A 27,367-nucleotide genomic window follows, 5' to 3' on the forward strand; every position below is an offset into this window, starting at 1 on the left:
CAAAAATGGAGGCCATGGAGTTATGTAAAGCTGGAATGAAGTCTGGCTCCACCTTCACCAGCTATGAACTGTGGGCATAATAATTTCTAGGAGCCTCAGTTTCCTCATGTCATGTATGTAACACCTGCTTGGCAGGGATGCTCTGAGGATTAATGAGATTACATATGCAAAGCACTTTCTCCAGTGTTGGTCACACAGTAAGTATTTGAATTTTAGTGTACCTGATTTTTCCCCCTGCTTTCTACTTTTCTCAACACCTTCAAAGATAATGTTGTAGCCACGCATTCTGGGAAACAAACTCACTCAGAAGGACAATGCAGATAGTGGAGAGCAGTTTATTACACTGGCAGGCCCAAGGCAGAGTCTCCTCTTAGACAAGGACCCTGACCAGTATTTCTGAAAACCTTATATACCCTAAGTGTACATGCCCAAACCCACCTCCCCAAATTCCCTGAAACTAGTCTGAACAAAGGAAAAGAAAGATACAATCAAAGTTAACCCATGATTCATATGCCTTAAGCCTAGGTAGTTAACAGTGGACAATTATCAATAGGCCTGTGGTCATACCCCAATAAGCATAATAGAATTTATGGTTCTATTCGGTTACACAGATAATTAGGGTATTCTTTTAGGCAACAGAGAGTCTAGGTACAAGCTCTGGGGCTCTTCCATCCAGGGGGCCTTGTTTTCCAGTTGGTATGTCGTTTCCATAGATACTGGGTGTATAGCTCAAAGTCCACAGTCCAGCCCAAGATGAAGTCCTGCTTTCGAGATGGAGCCTGTTCTATCTGTTTCCTCCTTCAATAATAATTTCTTCACTGTGTGATATCAAAAATTTAACTCTTCTTATGATGAACTACTTGCTCAATGTTTAAAGAAAAATCAGTGTACATCAGATTGGAGGAACTTTGGCACTAACGCATAATCTCTACTTATTAGATCCTCCCAAGAGAATTCTAATGTGCATAGAAGGAGAAATTAACAAATATGTCCAGTGGAAAACAATTTGTTAGTGTAGGGACTCCCACTGCAATTTAGACCTAATATTTTGTCTAAAAGAAATGAATGTCATGATACTTTGTACTTGAGGGAAAACCAAAGGATTCCTCTGTAGTTAGGATATTTATTCTTGTGGGAAATGACAATTCATTGAATCAAAGATTGCAACAAAAACTTCCCCAGCTGTCCTGAAACTTAATAACATATGAGTAAGTCTTCTGACTTACTCACATGTACTCCGTGTACGTGTACAAGGCGCTGAAGCAAGTCCATCCGGACACCGGCATCTCGTCCAAGGCCATGGGAATCAGGAACTCCTTCATCAATGACATTTTCGAGTGCATCGCTGGCAAGGCATCACGCCTGGCACATTACAACAAGCGCTTGACTATCACATCCAGGGAGATCCAGATCACCATGTGCTTGCTGCCACCTGGGGAGCTGGCCAAGCACGCCGTGTCCGAGGGCAGTAAGGCTGTCACCAAGTATACCAGCTCCAAGTAAATATAATATGCCTAGCTGCTGTTAAGGGAAAAGGCAATGGCACCCCACTCCAGTACTTGCCTGGAAAATCCCATGGACGGAGGGCCTGGTGGGCTGTAGTCCATGGGGTCGCTAAGAGTCAGACACGACTCAGCGACTTCACTTTCACTTTATGTCTACTGATGTAGCTCTTCCCCACCCCCCCGCCAAAATTAAGCGTTATTTCCATTAAGGAAAAGCACATGTCTAAATTTTGTAGTTCTATGAGTTTTCACAAATGTGTGTGTGTGTGTGTGTGTGTGTAAACCCACACCCTAATCAAGATAGATGATACAAGATAGATGTTCTATCTTGTATCACCTGAAAATAGTATTTATGCCCCTTTCTAGTCATTCAGCAGCCCCCTCAAAGTAACCACTGATGTGATTTCCATCATCATTAATGTAGTCTGTTCTAGAAAGTACGTACTGCCATGCCTATTACTATGCCCCTGAGGTCCACTGTTGTATATTGTCAGTAATTCCTTCCTTTTCTCTTTGAGTCATATACATTGTATGTATATACCACAATTCGTTTACCCATTCATCGAGTTAAACATTTGAGTTGTTTCTGATTTTTGGCTATTGTGAATAAAACGATGGACAGGTTTGCACATCTTTTGTTTCTTTGGGGGTTAAGTACTGAGGAATATAATTGCTGGGTAATAAGGTTGGCATTTAATCTTACAAGGAATGGCCAGGCCTTTCTTAAAAGTGGTTGTACCGTTTTATACTCCCCCCAGCAATATAGGAGATGTTCAGTTGCTCTCCATCCTCCCTAACATTGACGTTGTCGTTTCACTTTTAGTTGGTGTGATGTGGTGTCTACAATTCCCCTACTGAAGTTGTGTGTATGCTGCCATTTTCTCCAATCACAACTTTTGCTTTAGTTTCACAAGAGAAATGTTGAACTGCCTCTAGTCCCCCTTCCCCTCACCCCAGGCTCTTCGAGTAGGGAGTGTTCCAGATGGAGGATGAGCTGTTGTGCTGAATGATGGCCAGTCTCCAGTGGCTGGGTACTTTCAGACTGTGCTTTCTTTGTGCTGAATGGCCTTAGCATTTGCCAGAGCAGGCAGGTCGGAGCCTTCATCCTGTTTCTTTGTGGATCTCCCATCCCCTTCTTGGACTTCTCTGGTGGCTCAAAGATAAAGAATCTTCTGCCTGAAGTGCAGGAGAATGCCTGCCAGTGCAGAAGACTCAGATTCAATCCCTGAGTTGGGAAGATTCCCTGGAGGAGGAAATGGCAACCCACTCCAATATTCTCACCTGGAGAATCCCATGGACAGAGGAGCTTGGTGAGCTATTGTCCATGGGATCACAGGAGTCTGACATGACTTAGAGACTAAACCACCACTACCACCACCATCCCCTGCTGATGCTCACTTCCATTCTCAAAATACAGCCTTCCGAGACATAACTCTCCCTACCTTTGTCCGGCACAGAGAAAAGAGCAATAGAACAGATAAGTTGCAGAGTGTGATGTTTGAACTGACCCCCCGGCATACATCCTAACTCTGTCGCCTACCAGTTGTTTACTTTGGATTTAACATCAAGCCTTGTTTTCATCATCTGCAAAGTGGAACATCTGATAACAATAACTACCTGGAGTGTTAATGTAAGAATAAAATAATAATAAGTATTATTGTGAGAATAAAGTATGCAAAGTGCTTAGCCACAGATAGCACAGAGCTCAACTCTGCAGTATATTATTAATATGATAGCGTCTAGAATACTGTTTCTTGTCACTTCCAGTGTCTGCTAACAGCTGTTTACCAGTCTCTGCCCTTGCTTACTATTTGCTTTTATCTTTGTTCTTGTTATTCTATGTTCTTTTTCATATACTTGTAGCCACATCAAGTCAGTGTGTAATTCAGACTTTGGGCTTCTCTTTTTCACTTATGAAACCAGCTTATAAAAGTGTGTTGTTGTTTAGTCGCTCAGTCTTGTCCGACTCTTTTGTGACCCCATGGACAGTAGCTCGCCAGGTTCCTCTGTCCATGGTATTTTTCAGGTAAGAACACTGGAATGGGTTGCCATTTCCTTCTCAAGGGGATCTTCCAGGCTGGGGATTGAACCCACATCTTCTGCATTGCAATTGGATTCTTTACCATGTAAATGAAAAGTGTGACTTCCTATCAAATGGGCTTCCCTAGTGGCTCAGTGTTAAAAGAATCTGCCTGCAAAACAGGAGAGGCAGGAGATTCAGATTTGATCCCTGGGTCAAGAAGATCCCCTGGAGGAAATGGTAACCTGCTTACAGTATTATTGTCGGGAAAAGCTCAGACTACAGTCTATGAGGTCGCAAAGAGTAGGACACAATTGAGTGACTGAGCACTTACTCACTCCTGTCAAATGGGAAAAGATTGAACAGATGCTCCTGGGTGGCCTTCTATATATTGTTAAATTCTCCATAACCCTCAGTTGATTCTGAAGGGTGAAAAATCTGATTTCTCAGCTTGCTGATTTAGTGTCTAGAAGACCCTTGGGGAGACAGTACAGGATATGTCTCAGTTTTCCCACTGAGGAGTGAGGAAGTCAGGATATTTATCCACCAACATTTGCATGGTTGAGGGTTGCTCTCAGTTGAAGGTGTTAGCTGCCTGGCCTGTCTCACTTACCTTACACACCAGCTGAACTACCTCTTCTGGACCCATGCTCAGGCCAAGAGGAGCAGCAGTACTGGTATGAGGAAAGTCTGCTGGTGATTCCAGGGATTTGCATCTGCTTTAGCGTGTCTTTTTAAAAAATCATTGTTATTATCATTTTCATTTTTATTTCTTTTTTGTACATGCTGCTATATTGTCTATTTACTTATACTTATTTTTTGACATGTACATACTGCTATCCCACTCCAGTATTCTTGCCTGGAGAATCCCATGGACAGAGGAGCCTGGCGGGCTACAGTCTGTGGGGTCACAAGAGTCGGACACAGCTGAGCAACTAAAACCACCACCACCACCACAGACTGCTATATATATTTACTTATGTTTGGCTGTGCAGCCTCTTCTTTGCTACGCATGGGCTTTCTCCAGCTGCAGAGAGCAGGAACTGCTCTCTTGTTGCAGAGCACAGACTCTAGGCACATGGGCTTCAGTAGCTGCAGCACGTGGGCACAGCAGCTGCCACTTGCTGGCTCTAGGGCATGTGGGCTTCCGTAGTTGTGTACAGGGGCTCACTAGTCATGGCTCATGGGCCCTAGAGTGTACAGGATTCAGTAGTTGTGGCACACAGGCTTAGTTGCTCTGTGGCATGTGGAATCTTCTCAGACCAGGGATCGTTGAACTTGTCTTCCAGGCATTGGTAGATGGATTTGTATCCACTGCACCACCAAGGAAGCCCAGCTTCATTTTGTCTCAAACACTAATGCACATTAATCACATTCCCCAACTACAGAGGCTAATGTATGAAAAATAATAAAGCTGATTTATGAATATTTGAAGAGAAACATAACCACCAGAAATTCCAGCCTCTGTGTGATTTGACATGGCAGTCTCTCTTTTTGGTCATGTCCCAGGGGGAAGCCCAGGTTATCTTCACAGAGATTGTGGCTTTCGGAGGGGATGACTTGAACTTCTTCACTAGTATCATTGAGCTTTGTAGACCAAGGGCATCCATCCCCAAGATGGTATATCCCACCATGGAGATGGGTGGAGACTCCTGCAAAATACTCCTTGGGTTTGGCTCTGTTTCCTTTTACAGACATCTTGGTAACCATTCTCCTTTTCCTAATATACAATGTAATTCCTTAGCCATAAGCTTTATATTTATAGTCATAATCCAATCACACTTTTCTAGGTCACCTTAATTTAGATTTGAAGGTCACCAGTAATCTCTTAGTCACAGCTCCAGATGGCTGCTCTGATCCATTACTTTTGGATTCTTCCTCATTTTCTTACTAGAAGTTAAGTTTGACCTCAGTTTTAGATTATTTACATTTAACTCCACAGAGCTTAGTGGAGTTTTCCTGATAAAATTTGGAGAGTTTTATAAGGAACCAATTGAATACCACTTTATTAAAAAAAATTCATTGCTCATTCTTAACATTCTGCTATAATGGAAAGAATGCCAGGATGTGTTAGGTTAACAGCATGAAAGTGACAATATTCAACCACTTTTGACCTATAATATATCCGTTTTATATGGTTTGACTGACATGAAGACAGTAATCGTCCCCTTTTAAAAAGTAAGTCAAGATGTCAGCATTGTAGCTGTAGAGCTTTTAGTAAATTCTTCCACCTCTTTGAGTCTAGCTGCTGCTGCTGCTGCTGCTGCTAAGCCGCTTCAGTCGTGTCTGACTCTGTGTGACCCCAGAGATGGCAGCCCACCAGGCTTCCCCATCCCTGGGATTCTCCAGGCAAGAACACTGGAGTGGGTTGCCATTTCCTTCTCCAATGCATGAAAGTGAAAAGTGAAAGTGAAGTCACTCAGTCGTGCCCAACTCTTAGCGACACTATGGACTGCAGCCTACCAGGCTCCTCTGTCCATGGATTTTCCAGGCAAGAGTACTGGAGTGGGGTGCCATTGTCTTCTCCGCTACTTATCTGTAAAATGGGTTTGGCTAGAAATCCAACAATAAGTCTTTGGCTTTATGAATCTTAAAGGGTGCAGGAAGGCTCCAGGATGTGGGTCACTGCTGTGGCTGCCACCAGAAACTTGTTTCAAGGATGTTTTTCCTTCTTGCTGATACTTCATTTTCTTATATCTACAATCTCATAAAGGAAGGGTTGTTCCTAGGTCTACATTTATATATACAGGCTCTCCTCCATTCTCTGGTAACCCTTTTTAATTTCTTCCTTACTAGACAGTTTTATCTTTCCCTTAAGACAGCTCTAGTCTGAGTTGTCTGTTCCCATGACAGCCTTAAACAATATGGGGACTATCTCTGCTGTTTCTCTTTCCTTGACATCTTGCTCCTCCATTTACCTTACTGTTGGAGCTCTATGTGACAGTGAGGATAACTTCTCGAGGGCCCTTGTGCCCTGTCATACCTCAGCTTCAACAATTCACCAGCCCCACTATGATCTGAAATCTATCACCCTCTTCACCAGCCCTGTCCCCTTTCTGTCTCCCTGCCCCACGCCAGCTTAGATTCTAGTTGCCATAATTATAATTTCTCTCTTGCCTATACTTTGCACATTTCTCCTTTTTCCTTGCTTTTTATTCACTTGGCAAAAATCTAATGCTGATTACATTCACCCCTTTCTCACTTGTTGCCTGACCAGTTAAACACAGCTGGAGAAAACTCATCATGGTGGCTGATTTCCCTTGACTTTATAAACCAGGAAGCACTCATGAGTCCTTTGAGCTGCCAGGGAGTTGGATGGTTTTCCCAAATCCTTTTGCTCTCCTGTTTTCTTAACAACCATTTCAGACCTTCTCCTCCTCTCTTCCTCATTCCCACTTGGAGCTGATATTCTTGCTTCTTGTTTCATGAAGTAAAGAGAAGCCATCAGAACAGAACATCCCCATGCCTTCCACCTCACATTACCAACCTTTCATCTATCCGCATTGTCTCTGCCTCAATCCTTTTGCTCAGAAGGAAACTGTGACCACCACTGCCCACCCCCCACCTTCTGAAATGGAGCATTGGCCTTTCTTGCTTGCTCTGGCAAGTCCTCCCTCTGTCCTGAATTTGCTTTTCTGTATCATATCCATGTGCTCTTATTTTTTTTTTCCCTTTAAAAATGGAATTCTCTTGACTTGGGTCCTTCTAGCTGTCACCCCAATTTCTCCTCCAGTTTAAAGCAAAACTCAATATACTGATTCACACATTTCTTTAGGTCACATCATTCCACCATCTCCACCAGTTACTTCTGGCTTCTTTGTACCATATTTAGTTTTTAAAGAGATGTTTCCTCTTGAACTATTTCATCTCAGTTCCACAGATCACATCACATGGGGAGTGGCTGCTTGGGAGTTTAAAATAGATGAAAAGAAGAGGAAACACAGCCAAATATTTAGAGAAAAGATGAAGCCATCCCATTCCATCACCTTTCAGGAAGCGCTTGGATGTGCTCTCTCTGGTCCATGGCTAAGCTCAAAGCACATGAAGTCTATCTAACCAGGCTTGAAGGAAAACTTGGAGCCTGTTTGTTCTTTTAAATCTCCTTGGTTTGCAATTGTCAGATTCAATTTTGAGGGGAAGAGTTCAGAGCCTCATTGAAAGTAAAAAAAAAAAAAAAAAAAAGGCGGGGGGAAACTAGTCAAATCTGGTAAATTATGTCAAAGTCTTTACTCTGTAGTGGTGACAGCAAAGAAGTATTTTTAGTCCCGATGGCTGAGGGGTAGCGCCTGTCACAGGGGCACCTGCATGCTTATGCAGCCTGGCAGGGACGTCACACAACCTCTGCCTTGTATTTTGATGGCATGTTTTATGCCACGAGCAGACTTTGTGGAAAATATTCACTCTCCCGATGATGAGAGAAAGCTTCATTTCCACACACTTAGAAGTCTCTCCTGCTTCAGTGCCCATTCGTCTCTGCCATGGGTCAGTCATGCCCTGGGTGCCTAAATTTTCACTTATCTAAGAAATGTTAATTGTGCTATATTCACTCTGCTGTGCTTCTTACTAGTCAGAAGTTCAGGCCTAATGAGTTGTAGGTCTGTTTTCTTGCTGTGTTGTAAGGTAGGCTTGTTGTTGGGTTATTTTCAAAAACGTTGATAACTTACAGAAGGATTTCTAGAAAGGTGTTAGCAGTTTGGTGAGGTATCATTTATCATATTTTTAAAATCTTCTTATAAAAAGAAGACAGTGAGGTAAAAAGACTGAAAACCCACAGACTATGTTTAGAATACAACTAGGTGACAGACTGACGTGAATCCCTGTGCAAGTAGGACAGGAAGACCTTTCGGTGCAACCGGACCCGCCGGGTACCCGCATCTGGCAGGAAGAGGGAAACCATGGCATGACTGTTGCACATGAAGGAGAACAGGGAAGCCCTAGATGAGTCAATAGGTACTCAGTGGAAAGCTTAAAAACGGTAAGTTTCCTATATGAACAGTTTCTTTTATGAACCTCTGAGTTGTGAACTTTATGTTCGCATGTTAGTTCACATGTTAGTTAGTTCACATGTCTGGCATACATTGTCACATGTGTGCATCCTCTACAGGTGGTTGGGCTTTGTGTACTTTACAATGCTGCATACAGTACAGTAACATAGGATCTTAATTTCAATCCTAGGATGTCCAGAAGCAAGTGGAAAGGCAGGGTGATGCAGCTGGTACTGTAAGATTAAAAATGTTTTCTTTATTTTTTTTATATAGTATTTGTTTGGAAAGTATTGTAAACCTATCACAGTATAGTCCTATATAGCCGATTGTGTTAGTTGGGTACCCAGGGTAACTTTGTTGTGCTTATGAACAGATGGTACCTAATGAATGTACTCTTGGAATGGAACTCGTTTGTACATAGGGGGACTTAATGAATTACCTGGTGATGTGTGTTCCTTCTTTATTCATTTATTTTTAAAAAATCTATTGGGCTTCCCTTGTGGTCCAATGGTTGGGAGTTTGCCTTGCAATGCAGGGGCCCCAGGATCAGTCCCTGGTCCAGGAGGATCCCAGCATGCTGCAGAATGATTGAGCCTGTGTGCCACAGCCACTGAGCCTGAGCTCTAAGCCCACATGCCCTGGTTACTGAGCCAGCATGACCTAGAGCCCATGTTTCTCAACAAGAGAAGGTACTGCAATGAGAAGAAACCTGTACACCACAATGGAGAGTTGATGTGCAGTAATGAAGACCTAGCACAGCCAGAGATAACTAAATACATAGTAAAAATCCCAAACATGGATTGATTGTCCACACTCTGCCAGGTTCAATTTTAGGCACTAGAGAGGCCACACTAAACAAGGTGGGAAAGGCCTCTCTGCTCCTCTACCCTTCATTTTAATGTAGAGCTCATGTCCTAGAAGAGAAACATAGAGACAAATAAGATAATTCCAGAAATATAGGTGTGCTTATGACAATGAAGGAGGGTAATAGGGAGGAAATAGGTGACAGGAGTGAGGAAATGTTATTACAGAATGATTAGAAGTCATTTTCATATATACATAATAAAGGTACATAGATATTCTTTTGTTATTGAAGAGGTGACATTTGAGCAGGAAGGTAAGTCCTTGGGGGACCTAATTTGATAAATAGAATTACCAGGATAACCTTTGCTATGGTCTGAATGTCTGTATCCCTGCAAACTTCACATTTGAAATCCTAAGCCCCTAAGATGATGCTATTAGGAGGTGGAGTCTTTGGGAAGTGGTGGGGCCTTTTATCTTAAAGGTGGAGCCCTCCTGAACAGAATTAATGGTTTTATAAGAGAGCCTCAAGAGAGATCCCTAACCTCTTCTCCACTGCGAGACACTGGCTTCTGAACCAGAAGAGGGTTCTCACAACAACTTCACTCAGGATGGCACCTTGATCTTGGGCTTCCCAACCTCCAGAACTGTGAGCAACAAATCTCTGTTGTTGGTAAGCCACCCAGTATGTGGTATTCTGTTATAGAAGTTCCAACAGACTAAAATAACCATGTCAATTATCTGATGCAGTATTGAAAACTACTGCATAGGTTAATCATTCTGCTTTGCAATGCTGACATGCAAATTTTTCCTTCATTTAATACCAAAGGCTGTCTCCATACAAAATCATAATAATTTAAAAAAAGAAAAGAAATTTGTATTGGCTAGGCCAGGTCTTAGCTGCAGCATGCGGCATCTTTGATCTTTCTTTGCTGTAGGATGTGAACTCCTAGTTGTGGCATATGGGATATAGTTCCCTGACCAGGGACCAAACCCAGGCCCCCTACACTGGGAGCATGGAGTCTCAGCCATGGGACTACCAGGGAAGTCCTCAGAATAAATAATTTTGATGACATGACTACTTTGGGCCAAAGAAAAATATAATTTTTAAAATGCATTATTTTTTACTGTGCTGGGTCTCTGTTGCTGTGTGTGGACTTTCTGTAGTTGTGGAGAGCAGGGACTACTCTTTGTTGCCGTGTGCAGGCTTTGCATTGTGGAGGCTTCTCTTATTGCAGAGCATGGGTTCTACGCTCTCAGGCTTCAGCAGTTGCAGCACATGTGCTCTGTAGTTGTGGCCCCCAGGCTCTAGAGCAGAGGCTCCATAATCGTGTGGTACACAGGCTTAGTTGCCCCGTGGCATATGGGATCCTCCCAGACCAGAGATCAAACCTGTGTCCTCTGCATTGGCAGGTGGATTCTTAACCACTGAGCCACCAAGGAAGTCCCCAAAATGATATTTATTATTTCCCAAGCCAAAGATCTAGAGGGACTTCCAAGATTGGTGCCATGGATCAGCCTTGTCCTCAGGAATCCAGCTCTGCTCCCCTCAGTGTGTTGGTTGAGAGGGCTGCCATGGGTCTAGGCATCCATGTCTCACACAGACGTGTCAGTGTGGGAAGGAGAAGCAAAGTCAACCTCTTCTCTTTTTTTTTCATCTTTCTTTATTATCTTTTCATCTTTCTTTATTTTAAAAAGCATTTTATGGAAGTATACTATACATACAGAAGGGTTTCCCTGGTAGCTCAGCTGGTAAAGAATCTGCCTGCAATGCAGGAGACCCCAGTTTGATTCCTGGGTCGGGCAGATTCCCTGGAGAAGGGATAAGCTACCCACCCCAGTATTCTTGGGCTTCCCTGGTAACTCAGATGGTAAAGAATCTGCCTGCAACGTGGGAGACCTGGGTTCAATCCCTAGGTTGGGAAGATCCCCTGGAGGAGGGCATGGCAACTTACTCCATGGCAACAAGTATTCTTGCCTGGAGAATCCCCATGGATAGAGGAGCCCAATGGGCTACAGTCCATGGGTTCACAAAGATTCAAACACAACTGAGCGACTAAGCACATACATACAGAAAAGTGTACAAGTTTTAAGTATGCATTTACTTGATATATTCTCACAAACTGATGCATTTGAGATCATCACCCAGATCAGAAATAGAATATAGTTAGACTCAAGAAGTCTCTCATATTTTTATTTTCCATAACTAGCTTCTTCACGTGTAACTAGTTGTATAATTTTTAATGTCCAACACCATAGATTAATTTTGCCTGTTTTGAACTTTCATCTAAATGGAATCTCATCTAATATGTCCTGTGTTAGCTTCTTTTACTCATTATATTTGAAACAATCTCAGCCATTTTTTGTGTGTAGCTGCAAATTATTATCATTGCTTTACAGTATTTCATTGTCCATTTTACTGTTGATGAGCATTTGAATAGTAACTAGTTTTGGGTTACAGTGAAGATGTTACAATAAACATTCTAGTACATATCTTTCTTTTAGTGATCATATATGTGCTTTTTTGATGTGTATAAATATATAGTTTTATTTTTAATAGGGAGAGAAGTCTTCCTCGATGTTCTGTATCCAGCTTCCTTGCAACTCTTACTGGTGAATACTGGGTCATATGCCCATCTCCTATTTGTAGCAGAACCTGGAAAGGAAAATAGCCACCAATGTGCTGTTTAAATGTTCAACAAGCAGCTCTGTGTGGGAGGATGAGGGAAGTGGTGCCAGTGTGTAGCATCTGCCAGTTTCTTTGGTGTAAATACTCCCTCCATGGGCAATGTCAAGGTACCATTGTTGCACCCACCAGCTTGCAAAGCAGTTCTCCTAAAACAGCTCCAGGATACCACGAGCTTTCATCATCAATCTTTATATTGAAGTTTGGCTGTCAGAGAAAAAGGAGGCAGGGAAAGGGCAGAGAAGGTTGTCCTGTAGATGACTATTGTTTTTGCATCAGTTGCATTACCATCATGGATAAATTAATATATCACCATTCTAATCCAAATGTGGTTCTTGTTAAATTCTAATTATTGAAAAAAATTGGCTTTTAGAGACAATAGAATATGCTTGATTATGTTGTGATAATAAACAAACCCAAATTACAGCAGCTCAGCACATAGGGGTTTATTTCCCACTCATGCCAAGTCCACTGTAGGTCAAATAACTCTTTGGGGCAACTGTTTCCAATGCAGTGATTTAGCAGCCTGGGCTGCTTCTGTGTTCTGACTCCTCATTTCAACACTCAGTCTCCATGGTCACTGCTGAAGCAAAGAAAGAAAGAGACATGGCCTTGTAGGAACTTCAGTCCAGAAGTGACTTATCACTTCCGCTAATGGGTCATTGGTCAGAACTAATTACTTGGTCCCTCCCCACTGCAAGGGCAACTGGTGAATGTGGGGAAGCCTGTGGATATTTGATGTATGTAAATGTCACAGCCACAGAGACCATTCAAGACATTTGTCATTTTTAGAGGGCTTATTTGAATTCATGTCTGTGCATTTTCATCCTTTCATATATCTGAATTATCCTAGAAAAAAACTGACGGTTGTACTCAAAGAATTATCCAGCAGTATGGTATTTTCTCAGAAACTAAAGGGGAAACTATTAAACTGTAACAGGATTAATCCCAATGAAGACTATTTTCTCTATATGAGTTAATGGGTTTTTGTGTTGGACTCTATCTCCAGTATGTATAATGCTTATTTTGCAAACACCACAATGATAATTGATTTAGGCAAGAGTCAGCAGTGGATGCTAGCCACCAGATTAAAAGTCGTTGAGCAGGGGACTATTCACATAGTCTTCAAAGTGTCACAAAGGGGAGAAGATACCATAAAAATGGAGAGATTTGGCAGAAGTTGCCTTTTCCAACTGATCAAATTTATTATTGCCAATAATGAGACAGACTGAAACCACAGTGCCTCTGAAGATGCATTAGGAAAGGATATCTAGGCATTATTTCCCAGGTGGCGCAGTGGTAAAGAATCCACCTGCCAATGCAGGAGACACAAGAGATGCAAGTTCAATCCCTGGGTCAGGAAGATCCCCTGGAGTAGGAAATGGCAACCCACTCCAGTATTCTTGCCTGGAGAATCTCCTGGACAGAGGAGCCTGATGGGCTACAGTCCATGGGGTCTCAAAGAGTCAGAAGTGACTGAGCACCACCACCACCAATCATGAGGGAAAAAATTAGAAAAACCAAACTGAAGACTATCCTTGAAAAATCTTGACTGTACAGCACATTTTTAATTTAATTTTTATTTTATATTGGGTTATAGTTGATTTACAATGTTGCATTAGTTTTAGACATACAGCAAAGTGATCCAGTTATACATATATTTATATCTATTCTTTTTCAGATTCTTTCCCCATATATGTTATAAGTTCATTGTATCATCTTCTTAGATTCCACAGATAAGTGATCAGCTCAGTCACTCAGTCATGTCCGACTCTTTGCAACCCCATGGACTGCAGCACACCAGGCTTCCCTGTACATCACCAGCTCCTGGAGCTTACTCAAACTCATGTCCATCGAGTTGATGATGCCATCCAACCACATCATCCTCCTTTGTCTTCTTCTCCCCCTGCCTTCGATCTTGCCCACCATCAGGGTCTTTTCCAGTGAGTCATTTCTTTGTGTCAGGTGGCCAAAGTATTGCAGCTTCAGCTTCAGCATCAGTCCTTCCAATGAATATTCAAGGACTGATTTCCTTTATGATTGGCTGGTTTGATCTCTTTGCAGTCCAAGGGACTCTCCAACACCAGAGTTCAAAAGCATCAGTTCTTCAGCACTCAGCTTTCTTTATGGTCGAACTCTCACATCCATACCTGACTACCAGAAAAACCATAGCTTTGACTAGATGAACTTTTGTTGGCAAAGTAATTTCTCTGCTTTTTAACATGCTGTCTATGTTTGTCATAGCTTTTTCTTCCAAGGAGCAAGAGTCTTTTAATTTCATAGCTACAGTCACCATCTGCAGTAATTTTGGAGCCCAAGAAAATAAATAAAGATGATAAGTGATGTCATATGATATTTGTCTTTCTCTGGCTTCCTTCACTTAGTATGATAATCCCTAAGTCTATTTGTGTTACTGCAAAGGGCATTGTTTCATTATTTTTTATGGGTGAGCAATATTCCATTGTATATATGTACCACAACTTCTTTATCCATTCTTCTGTTGATGGACATTTAGGTTGCTTCCATCTCTTGGCTATTGTCACTAGTGCTTCAGTGAACATTGGGGTGCACGTATCTTTTTAAATTGTGACCTTTTCTAGGTATATGCCCGACAGTGTGTTTCCTAGATTATATGGTAGTTCTGTTTTTAGTAAGGAAGCGCCATACGATTTTCCATAGAGTCTGCACCAATCTACATTCCTAGCAACAGTGTAGGAAGGTTTCCTTTTCTCCACACCTTCTCCAGCACTTATTGTTTGTAAACTTTTGATGATGGCCATTCCGACTAGTGTAAGATGATACCTCTTTGTAGATTTAATTTGCATTTTTCTAATAATCAGCAATGTTGAGCTTCTTTTTGTAATGCTTCTTAATCAACTGTTTATCTTCTTTGGGAAAATGTCTATTTTACTCTTAAAATATCAATGTCAAGAAAGACAATATGTTGCCCCTGATTAAAGAAATCTCAACTTCTGATGACTAAATGTAGTCTGTAGTACTGGATTGGATCCTGGGAAAATGAAGCTTACTGTAAAGGATATTATTGGGAGAATTTGGAGACTTTGACAATAAACTATATATTAGATAATGTTGTATTAATGTTGTTTCTTAAATGCAGTCAGTATATTATGGTCATGTGGGAGACTGACTTTGGCTCTCACATCCATACCTGACCACCAGAAAAACCGTAGCTTTGACTAGACGGACTTAATGAAAAATCTGCTGAATACTTGTGAGTGAAGTGTCATATCTACAAGTAACTTTCAAATGTTTCCCAAAATATATATGCATATGTTTATATGTATATATGCACATAAGTACATATGTTTAAATGTGTATGTGCATGAAAGTATGTGTGTGTATAATTATGTGTACACAGAGAATACACACAAAAAGAGGCAGAGATGGGAATTCCTTCATGGATCAGTAGTTAGGATTCTGTGCTTCCACTGCCAAGGGTATGAGTTCGATCCTGGGCAGGGAACTAAGATCCACATGCAGTGCTATGTGGCCAGGTAAAAAAGAGAGAAAAGAAGACAGAAAGAGTCAGAGAAAGCAAATGTGGCAAAACGTTAAGCTTCAAAGGCATGTGAAGATTTTATGGACATGAATCTTCTACTCTGGCAACCTTTCTATGGTTTTGAAATGTTTCAGAATTTAAAAGCTGGGATAATACCATTCATCCCATTTCTCTGTAGTTTTACAACTCCATTTATCTGTTAAATTTTGGCAAAATATAAGTCTTTTGGGGACCAACTTCACTGTACTGTTTAATCTATATTTGTCTAGTAATCAGGCAGGAATTGAGGTTCAGGAAGGGTTCTTAGTAATCACCACCCTACCCTGGGGAGATACCTGGAACAAGGGAAAGAGCTGCACAGAACTGGAGAAGACCTTGTGTGTGTTTGGATTAATATGGCATCATGCCTGGCAGATGATGCTGTTTTTCCAGTGATAAGCAGTGGCATCAGGAAGAGTAAAGCTAACTTCCCTCTTTATCATTTCTGTTAGTTTAGAATAGCCTATTACAGTGTTATTACCCAAAATATTAGAACAGTGTTATTACCCAAAACTGTGAGGAAAGTCTTTGTCTAACTCTTCAGTGACACTAGTGATATGCTTACAGCAGTAAGGAAAACTACCGAACGTAATCTGCAGTGCTAAATGAATGAGCTGTCTCTTTAGAACAAGCCCTGTAATTTTGTGGGAAGAGTATCCATGCCAGATCAGTTGATACAGATGATGAACTTCAGAAAGAAGCTGAACTCAGATAAATATGCGTTTTCTCTAAACCATCAGAAACTTGAATTCTGGAACACTTTCTGGCCATTCCATCAGAATAGTTTGATGGATTTTAGAAGCAGTATTGACACTTTGCATGCCTTTTATGAGTCTTAATTTGAATGGGAGAACAGCAGATCTGTGTGGGATAGTTTTGCTCAGGATCGAAAACAAGGGCCATGTTTTTGGTTGTTCACGGAATGGTTTGTCGATCAAACTAATCGTTCAACCCTCAATACTGGAACTTCTGGTGTATAGTGTGGATAAATAAATGATAATGTTTTAGGGTGTTTTCATTATGTTGTCATTTCCCTAAAAGTCTAGAATAAGCTTTTCCAAAAAAGCTTCCGTTTTTTTCTCTATTTCTTTTCTCTTTTTCTGGAAAAAGCATTCTACTTTTTGAAATACAAAAAAAAAAATCATTATTTGTGGTAAATATGCCTCATATACATGGAACACTCTGGCTGCCACAGATAGTCCATAAAACCACATGGAAAGGGCAACTACACTGGCTTAATTACAGATATTTAAATACCCTTCAGTATAAGTCCTGCGGGCAAAATAAGGACAAAGGGACCCTTTCCAGTAAGGTAGCAACTTATCATTTTATAAAGCTGTATACTTACCTAAAAGTTATTACTTGGGTAAATGGTTCATCATTCCTAAAAGAAATCAACTCTGAATATTCACTGGAAGGACTGATGCTGAAGCTGAAACTCAATATTTTGGTCACCTGATGTGAAGAACTGACTCATTGGAAAAGACACTGATGCTGGGAAAGATTGAAGGCAAAAGAAGGCAAAAAGGGATGGTGGAAGTTGAGATCATTAGATAGCATCACCGACTCAGTGGATATGAATTTGAGCAAACTCTAGGAGATAGGGTAGGACAGAGAAGCCTGGAGTGCTGCAGTCCACAGGGTTGCAAAGACTTGGACATAACTTAGCTACTGAAGAGCAACAAGATGGTTCATAGGCAGATGTTGAACAGAGAATGAAATCAGAGATCAGGTCAGATCAGTCGCTCAGTCGTGTCAGACTCTTTGTGACCCCATGAATCACAGCACGCCAGGCTCCCCTGTCCATCACCAACTCTTACATCCATCGAGTCAGTGACGCCATCCAGCCATCTCATCCTCTGTCATCCCCTCTCCTCTAGCCCCCAATCCCTCCCAGCATCAGAGTCTTTTCCAATGAGTCAACTTTTCACATGAGGTGGCCAAAGTACTGGAGTTTCAGCTTTAGCATCATTGCTTCCAAAGAAATCCCAGGGCTGATCTCCTTCAGAATGGACTGGTTGGATCTCCTTGCAGTCAAAGGGACTCTCAAGAGTCTTGTCCAACACCACAGGTCAAAAGCATCAATTCTTTGGTGCTCAGCCTTCTTCACACTCCAACTCTCACATCCATACATGACCACAGGAAAACCAAGCCTTGACTAGATGAACTTTGTTGGCAAAGTAATGTCTCTGCTTTTGAATATGCTATCTAGGTTGGTCATAACTTTCCTTCCAAGGAATAAGCATCTTTTAATTTCATGGCTGCAGTCACCATCTGTAGTGATTTTGGAGCCCAGAAAAATGAAGTCTGACACTGTTTCCACTGTTTCCCCATCTATTTCCCATTAAGTGATGGGACTGAGTGCCATGACCTTCGTTTTCTGAATGTTGAGCTTTAAGCCAACTTTTTCACTCTGCACTTTCACTTTCATCAAGAGGCTTTTTAGTTCCTCTTCACTTTCTGCCATAAGGGTGGCGTCATCTGCATATCTGAGGTTATTGATATTTCTCCCCGCAATCTTGATTCCAGCTTGTGTTTCATCCAGACCAGCATTTCTCATGATGTATTCTGCATATAAGTTAAATAAACAGGGTGACAATATACAGCCTTGACGAACTCCTTTTCCTATTTGGAGCCAGTCTGTTGTTCCATGTCCGATTCTAACTGTTGCTTCCTGACCTGCATACAAATTTCTCAAGAGGCAGATCAGGTGATCTGGTATTCCCAACTCTTGAAGAATTTTCCACAGTTGATTGTGATCCACACAGTCAAAGGCTTTGGCATAGTCAATAAAGCAGAAATAGATGTTTTTCTGGAACTCTCTTGCTTTTTCCATGATCCAGCAGATATTGGCAATTTGATCTCTGGTTCCTCTGCCTTTTCTAAAACCAGCTTGAACATCAGGAAGTTCACGGTTCACATATTGCTGAAGCCTGGCTTGGAGAATTTTGAGCATTACTTTCCTAGCATGTGAGATGAGTGCAATTGTGCGGTAGTTTGAGCATTCTTTGGCATTGCCTTTCTTTGGGATTGGAATGAAAACTGATCTTTTCCAGTCCTGTGGCCACTGCTGAGTTTTCCAAATTTGCTGGCATATTGAGTGCAGCACTTTCACAGCATCATCTTTCAGGATTTGAAATAGCTCAACTGGAATTCCATCTCCTCCACTAGCTTTGTTCATAGTGATGCTTTCTTTCTTTTTTTTTTTTTTTTTCTGTCTTGAAAATTTTATTGGTCTTTCTTTTTTTTTTTTAATATTTCAATAAATATTCTATAGATACTCTTCATCTGATTTTCAACATAGCCATTTGACACAGCAGAATAAGCCTGCACACTGTTCTGTTCCTAGCCACATGTTTGTACAGTGAGCTTTATACTGTTTCCAATAAATGTTTTACTGAAACCTAATTCTAATAAATACTTCAATAACCTGCATTTATGAATGTAACTAAATTAATCAGAACAATATTTTTACCTTGGTTTTCAGAGTAAAACACGTATAAATAATCAAAATTCTTTAATTGTCAACTAGAATCTTTTTTTAGTATTTTCACTAAATTACTGATGTTTCCTCTGAAACATATAAGGTTTTTAATGACCAGACTTTACAGGTGAGACATTTTGAGTTTCTCTCGGTTTCTTTTTCTTTTTTTCTTTTTTTTCTTTTTATTTTTTTTATGTTAATAAACTTCTGTTTGATTTTGTCCTGCTATTCTGTCATTTCTTACAGAGATCCTCAGCTAAGAACTCAAAAGGGTAAAGGGAAATAAGCCTCTATGTCACCCTAAGTCAGCTTCAATAATTGCCATAGTGAGCAGTCTTTTTTTTTGGGGGGGGGGGGGGATGAAATGTCCTATAGCTATCAATTAGGTCTAACTGGTCTATTGTATCATTTAAAGTTTGTGTTTCCTTGTTAATTTTCTGTTTAGTTGATCTATCCATAGGTGTGAGTGGGGTATTAAAGTCTCCCACTATTATTGTGTTATTGTTAATTTCTCCTTTCATACTTGTTAGCATTTGTCTTACATACTGCGGTGCTCCCATGTTGGGTGCATATATATTTATAATTGTTATATCTTCTTCTTGGATTGATCCTTTGATCATTATGTAGTGACCTTCTTTGTCTCTTTTCACAGCCTTTGTTTTAAAGTCTAATTTATCTGATACGAGTATTGTGACTTCTGCTTTCTTTTGGTCCCTATTTGCATGGAAAATCTTTTTCCAGCCCTTCACTTTCAGTCTGTATGTGTCCCCTGTTTTGAGGTGGGTCTCTTGTAGACAACATATGTAGGGGTCTTGTTTTTGTATCCATTCAGCCAGTCTTTGTCTTTTGGTTGGGGCATTCAACCCATTTACGTTTAAGGTAATTACTGATAAGTATGATCCCGTTGCCATTTACTTTATTGTTTTGGGTTCGAGTTTATACACCATTTTTGTGTTTCCTGTCTAGAGAATATCCTTTAGTATTTGTTGGAGAGCTGGTTTGGTGGTGCAGAATTCTCTCAGCTTTTGCTTGTCTGAAAAGCTTTTGATTTCTCCTTCATACTTGAATGAGATCCTTGCTGGGTACAATAATCTGGGCTGTAGATTATTTTCTTTCATCATTTTAAGTATGTCTTGCCATTCCCTCCTGGCTTGAAGAGTTTCTATTGAAAGATCAGCTGTTATCCTTATGGGAATTCCCTTGTGTGTTATTTGTTGTTTTTCCCTTGCTGCTTTTAATATTTGTTCTTTGTGTTTGATCTTTGTTAATTTGATTAATATGTGTCTTGGGGTGTTTCGCCTTGGGTTTATCCTGTTTGGGACTCTCTGGGTTTCTTGGACTTGGGTGATTATTTCCTTCCCCATTTTAGGGAAGTTTTCCACTATTATCTCCTCAAGTATTTTCTCATGGTCTTTCTTTTTGTCTTCTTCTTCTGGAACCCCTATGATTCGAATGTTGTAGCGTTTAATATTGTCCTGGAGGTCTCTGAGATTGTCCTCATTTCTTTTAATTCGTTTTTCTTTTATCCTCTCTGATTCATTTATTTCTACCATTCTATCTTCTAATTCACTAATCCTATCTTCTGCCTCTGTTATTCTACTATTTGTTGCCTCCAGAGTGTTTTTAATTTCATTTATTGCATTATTCATTATATATTGACTCTTTTTTATTTCTTCTAGGTCCTTGTTAAACCTTTCTTGCATCTTCTCAATCCTTGTCTCCAGGCTATTTATCTGTGATTCCATTTTAATTTCAAGATTTTGGATCAATTTCACTATCATTATTCGGAATTCTTCATCAGGTAGATTCCCTATCTCTTCCTCTTTTGTTTGGTTTGGTGGGCATTTATCCCGTTCCTTTATCTGCTGGGTATTCCTCTGTCTCTTCATCTTGTTTAAATTGCTGGGTTTGGGAGTCCTTTCTGTATTCTGGCAGTTTGTGGAGTTCTCTTTATTGTGGCGTTTCCTCGCTGTGTGTGGATTTGTACAGGTGACTTGTCAAGGTTTCCTGGTTAGGGAAGCTTGTGTTGGTGTTCTGGTGGGTGGAGCTGTATTTCTTCACTTTGTTCAGTCGCGCTGTGGGGAGGGAGGGAGGGATGCTGCAAACAAATGACACTGGCGTGCGCTCGCAGTGCCTCAGCCACACTGGGTCTGCCCCCGCTCACGGCGCGTGTAGCCTCCCTGCCCACACTGCTTGGGCTCTAGGTTGTTCCTCCGGGAACAATCCGAGGCTGGCCCTGGGTTGCATGCACCTCCCAGGTCCAAGCCACTCAGGTTCAGGCACTCAGGTAGTCCTCAGAGGCGCAGACTCAGTTGGGCCTGCGTTTTGTGCTCTTCCCAGGTCCGAGCAGCTCAGGTGATGAGGTGTTTGGCGAGCGCCAATGCTGCGACTTATCGCCTCCCCGCCACTCGGTTATCTGGGTGTAAAACCGGCGCACCTTCTCAGGCAGATGTTGACCGTCCAGACCCCCAATAAGTTTTAGTTAGCAAAGAAGCCAGTTTTATAGATAATGTCTCTCTGGGGCTGCAATTGCCCCCTTCCAGCTCTGGCTGCCTGTCACCGGAGGGGGAAGGTCTGCAGCCGGCTATCTCTGTTCAGTTCTTTGTTCCATGCGCCGGCCTGGCGGTGTCTTAGGTTGGGGCTGGCTTTTCGCCTGGTAGATTTCCCACAGTCTGGTTTGCTAGCCCAAATTATTTCGCTCAGATAGTGCTCAGGGTATTCAGGCCAGATTCTTACTCTCAGCGATGCAGCCCGCGCCGCGCCTCCCTGCCCAGCCCCCGCTTGTTAATGGCGGATGCAGGCGTCTGCGCTGCTTCTCCGCTGGTGGAGTTACCGTAGGGCTCGCAATCTGCGAGTTTTAATTGTTTATTTATTTTTTCTCCCTGTTATGTTGCCCTCTGTGCTTCCAAAGCTCGGCACGGATACGGCAGTGAGAAGGTTTCCTGGTGTTTGGAAACTTCTCTCTTTTTAAGACTCCCTTCCCGGGATGGAACTCCGTCCCTCCCTCTTTTGTCTCTTTTATTGTCTTTAATATTTTTTCCTACCTCCTTTCAAAGAGTTGGGTTGCTTTTCTGGGTGCCTGATGTCCTCTGCCGGCATTCAGAAGTTGTTTTGTGGAATTTACTCGACGTTTAAATGCTCTTTTGATGAATTTGTGGGGGAGAAAGTGTTTTCCCCATCCTACTCCTCCGCCATCTTGGCGCCTCCCCTCCATAGTGATGCTTTCTAAGGCCCACTTGACTTCACATTCCAGGATGTCTGGCTCTAGGTCAGTGATCACACCATCGTGATTATCTGGGTCGTGAAGATCTCTTTTGTACAGTTCTTCTGTGTATTCTTGCCACCTCTTCTTAATATCTTCTGCTTCTGTTAGGTCCATACCATTTCTGTCCTTTTTCAAGCCCATCTTTGCATGAAATGTTCCTTTGGTATCTCTGATTTTCTTGAAGAGATCCCTAGTCTTTCCCATTTGTTGTTTTCCTCTATTTCTTTGCATTGATCGCTGAAGAAGGCTTTCTTATGTCTTCTTGCTATTCTTTGGAACTCTGCATTCAGATGTTTATATCTTTCCTTTTCTCCTTTGTTTTTCGTTTCTCTTCTTTTCACAGCTATTTGTAAGGCCTCCCCAGACAGCCATTTTGCTTTTTTGCATTTTTTTTCCATGGGGATGGTCTTGATCCCTGTCTCCTGTACAATGTCACGAACCTCATTCCATAGTTCATCAGGCACTCTATCTATCAGATCTAGGCCCTTAAATCTATTTCTCACTTCCACTGTATAATCATAAGGGATTTGATTTAGGTCATACCTGAATGGTCTAGTGGTTTTCCCTACTTTCTTCAATTTCAGTCTGAATTTGGCAATAAGGAGTTCATGGTCTGAGCCACAGTCAGCTCCTGGTCTTGTTTTTGCTGACTGTATAGAGCTTCTCCATCTTTGGCTGCAAAGAATATAATCAATCGGATTCGGTGTTGACCATCTGGTGATGTCCATGTATAGAGTCTTCTCTTGTGTTATTGGAAGAGGGTATTTGTTATGACCAGTGCATTTTCTTGGCAAAACTCTATTCGTCTTTGCCCGGCTTCATTCTGTATTCCAAGGCCAAATTTGCCTGTTACTCCAGGTGTTTCTTGACTTCCTACTTTTGCATTCCAGTCCCCTATAATGAAAAGGACATCTTTTTTAGGTGTTAGTTTTAAAAGGTCTTGTAGGTCTTCATAGAACCATTCAACTTCAGCTTCTTCAGCATTACTAGTTGGGGCATAGACTTGGATTACTGTGATATTGAATGGTTTGCCTTGGAAACGAACAGAGATCATTCTGTCGTTTTTGAGATTGCATCCAAGTACTGCGTTTCGGACTTTTTTGTTGACCATGATGGCTACTCCAGTTCTTCTGAGGGATTCCTGCCCTCAGTAGTAGATGTAATGGTCATCTGAGTTAAATTCACCCATTCCAGACCATTTCAGTTTGCTGATTCCTAGAATGTCGATATTCACTCTTGCCATCTCTTGTTTGACCACTTCCAATTTGCCTTGATTCATGGACCTGACATTCCAGGTTCCTATGCAATATTGCTCTTTATAGCATCGGACCTTGCTTCTCTCACCAGTCACATCCACAGCTGGGTATTCTTTTTGCTTTCGCTCCATCCCTTCATTCTTTCTGGAGTTATTTCTCCAGTGATCTCCAGTAGCATATTGGGCACCTACTGACCTGGGGAGTTTCTCTTTCAGTATCCTATCATTTTGCCTTTTTATACTGTTCATGGGGTTCTCAAGGCAAGAATACTGAAGTGGTTTGCCATTCCCTTCTCCAGTGGACCACATTCTGTCAGATCTCTCCATCATGACCTGGCCATCTTGGGTTGCCCCACGGGCATGGCTTGGTTTCATTGAGTTAGACAAGTCTGTGGTCCTAGTGTGATTAGATTGACTAGTTTTCTGTGAGTATGGTTTCAGTGTGTTTGCCCTCTGATGCCCTCTTGCAACACCTACCGTCTTACTTGGGTTTCTCCTACCTTGGGCGTGGGGTATCTCTTCACGGGTGCTCCAGCAAAGCGCAGCCATTGCTCCTTACGTTGGACGACGGATATCTCCTCACCGCCGCCCTTCCTGACCTTCAACATGGGATAGCTCCTCTAGGCCCTCGTGCGCCCTCGCAGCCACGGCTCCTTGGACGTGGGGTCCGTCCTCCCGGCCACCAGCCCTGGCCTCGGGCGTGGGGTTGCTCCTCCGGGCCGCTACCCTTGGCCTCAGGCGTGGGGGCGTGGGGTAGCTCCTCCCACCCGCCTCCCCTGGCCTCGGGCTTAGGGGCATGGGGTAGCTCCTCCCGCCCGCCGCCTCTGGCCTTGTGCTTGGGGCGTGGGGTATCTCCTCCTGGCCACCGGCACTGACTTTGGACGTTGGGTAACTCCTCTCGTCGCCGCCCCTGACCTCGGACGCTGGGTATCTCCTCTCAGCCGCCCCCTCTGACCTCGGACGTCAGGTAACTCCTCTTGGCCGCTGCCCTTCGGGCATGGGGTCCTCCCGGCTTCTGCCCCTGACCTCGGACGCAGGGTGCCTCCTCTCGGCCACGCTTAGCACACCTGTTGCAGCCGCCTGCACTTTTAGAGAATGAAATAGTTATTATATATTATGATCTGAATGTAAACTTGGATATAGAACTTAAGAGAGTCTCCTGGTATCCTAAAGAAGTATTACTCAGCCATTGAAAAGCATGAAATAATGCCATTTGCAGCAACGTGGATGGATTTAGTGTCATACTGAGTGAAGAAAGTCAACAGAGAAGGAGAAATGTAATATGACATCCCTTATATGTGGTATCTAAAAAAGAAACAATACAAATGAACTTACAAAACAGAAAGAGACTCAGAAAATGAACTTGCTTGCCAAGGAGAAGGGATAGTTAGGGACTTTGGGAAGGTCATGTACACACTGCTATATTTAAAATGGATAACCAACAAGGACCTATTGCAAAGCACATGGAAGTCTGTTCAATGTTATGTGGCAGCCAGGATGGAAGGGGACTTTGGGAGAGAATTTTGTGGTGGTTTTCAGCTGCTCAGGCATGTCCGACTCTGTAACCCCCATGGAGATGAACACATGTCTGGTTGAGTCCCTTCACTTTTGACCTGAAACTATCACAACATTGTTAATTGGCTATACCCCAATACAAAATAAAAAGGTTTATGTTTGGGGGGAAAAAAGACTATAATGAAAAAAATAATTTTTATAAAAATACATCTATTTTTGTTGTTGTTGTTGTTGTCGTTGTTAGCTGAATGGAAAGGAAGTCCAAAAGGGAGGGGATATATGTATGTATATGGCTGATTCATTTTGCTGTATAGTAGAAACTAACTGAGCATTGTAAAGCAACTATACTGCAATAAAAATTAATTTTTAAAAAAAGGTCATTGTGTCTGTGACCCCGCATTCTATCACCAGGAAACTAGTCTTCTTGCCTCCAGGGAGTCAGTCCCAACTGTGTTTGGGTAAACATTGTAACAGAACTACCTAGAGACTTAACAGAAGACCCTTTAATGGGACCAGGAGCAGCTCTTTTCTGGACTTTGTGCCATGAACATCATCTAGCCTTGTTTAAAGGGTAGTGGGTTACAGCAGGTTTTCTCAAGGTGAGGTCCATGTTCCAGTTGCATCACCATCACCTGGGAGGTTGTGGCGGTGGCGGTTTAGTCGCTGTCGTGTCCGACTCTTGCAACCCCAGAGACTGTAGCCCGCCAGGCTCCTCTGTCCATGGGCTTCTCCAGACAAGAATACTGGAGTGGGTTGCCATCTCCTTCTCCAGGGGATCTTCCTGAACCAGGGATGGAACTCGGGTCTCCAGCATTGCAGGTAGATTCTTTACCTACTGAGCTATGAGGGAAGTCCTGGGAGGTTGTTAGAGATGCTAATTCATGGGCCTCACTTACTGATTCAGAATCCCAAGGGGTAGGGCTAGGGAATGTGTTTTTAACTAGCTCTCCCAGTAATTCTGTGAAGTCTAGCAACCTTAGATTAGGTGTGAGGCAACAGTCAACCTCATAGCTGCCTGATTCTCCAAAGATAAGCATGATAATCTATTCACCCAGGAGTAGAAGTTGTTTCCTGAAATGCAAATGGCTGAATAGTTATCTGAAAGTCGTGATTAGAAATCAGTTCCTACAAACCTAAATGTGCTACAGAGCAATTTCCTTGAAACACAGTGTTATCAGATGTTTAGCAGTGAAACGACAGTAAAACAAAGCAGCAGAGCTAGATTCTGCAGCATCTTGTGTAACTCCCACACTCCTTAGATCCCCACCCCCACCCCCCTGGATTTCCCTGTTAGACTGTAGGATGCAATATTAAGTGAAATCTTCCCCATTTGAATTTTTTCCTACAATGGATGCTTGCCTGCTTTCTCCTTAAGAGTTCTTAGGCTCTCAACAAAGATGACATGTGTGTAGCTCCTCAAGGGACTGTATTGTGACTGGAGTCACAGAGGGTTTGGCCCCTTTGGAAAGCAGGCCTAGACCAAATTCTGTGAGTACTGGGACCTGTTTCTTGGTTGGAAAATGCTGCCTTTCTTTTCCTTAGATGTGGTCTCCAGGCAAAGACAAAACATTTCATAGAGAAGGAAGCCTGCAAACCTGACGCCAAGCATGTCTTGTCCTTATTAGGGCATGGTTTCATTCTGTGTGGATAGAACATATTTGATTTTAATAAACTATGTTTCTTTTAGTTCCCCCAAATTCAGAGGTGTGTTGGAAAATGTTTAGCGAGCTACTCTCCTGACAGGAAGACCCTGAATTGTAACTTAAGCTGATTTTTGTGATATACATACTCTCACCAAGGGGCCAATTTCCAACTGGCAGAGGGTGATGTCACTGGAGTGGAGCTGGGACCACAGGCTGTCACTATCCTGTGCCAGCTGGCCTCAGCACACCCCTGCTCCAAGGCTCCCTTTCCAGCACTCCCTGAGACTGCAGAGGAGAGGAATTGACCTTGCCCTTGGTGCACAGGGACAGGAGGCAGGAATTGCAGATGCCCAGGGTTGGCTTGTGGGGAGGAAGATAGAGCTAGTGGTCTTCAGGAGATGAGAAAATAGCCTCTGCCTTTCAGTGCTGTGTTGACCCCAGTGTTGGCAAGCTATAAAATGCTGGATTCTATGCTTCCATTAATAGCATGATGAGTTCACCACAAAGCATGGGGGTAGGAAGGACATCACACCTCAGGCTGTTGGATAAATGACTCAGCAACACCCTTTTTCCCCACCTAAGGCTGCCCCCAGAGCCAGAGGGGGCAGCCTTGTCCCAGAAAGCTATTGCCTGCATTTGCTCTCTTATG

At 42.4% G+C, this 27,367-nt stretch overlaps 1 protein-coding gene across 5 annotated transcripts in view; it reads left to right on the plus strand.

The window, feature by feature from the left end:
• The window catches only part of PAK5 (p21 (RAC1) activated kinase 5), a 422,360-nt gene that overhangs the window by 93,446 nt on the left and 301,547 nt on the right, over window positions 1-27,367 (plus strand). The gene's annotated exons all lie outside the window — the stretch shown is intronic.

Source organism: Bos grunniens, chromosome 13 (assembly GCF_055505025.1).
Source record: "Bos grunniens cultivar Pamir isolate PY7600 chromosome 13, Bosgru_T2T1.0, whole genome shotgun sequence".
NCBI classification, from domain to species: domain Eukaryota; kingdom Metazoa; phylum Chordata; class Mammalia; order Artiodactyla; family Bovidae; genus Bos; species Bos grunniens.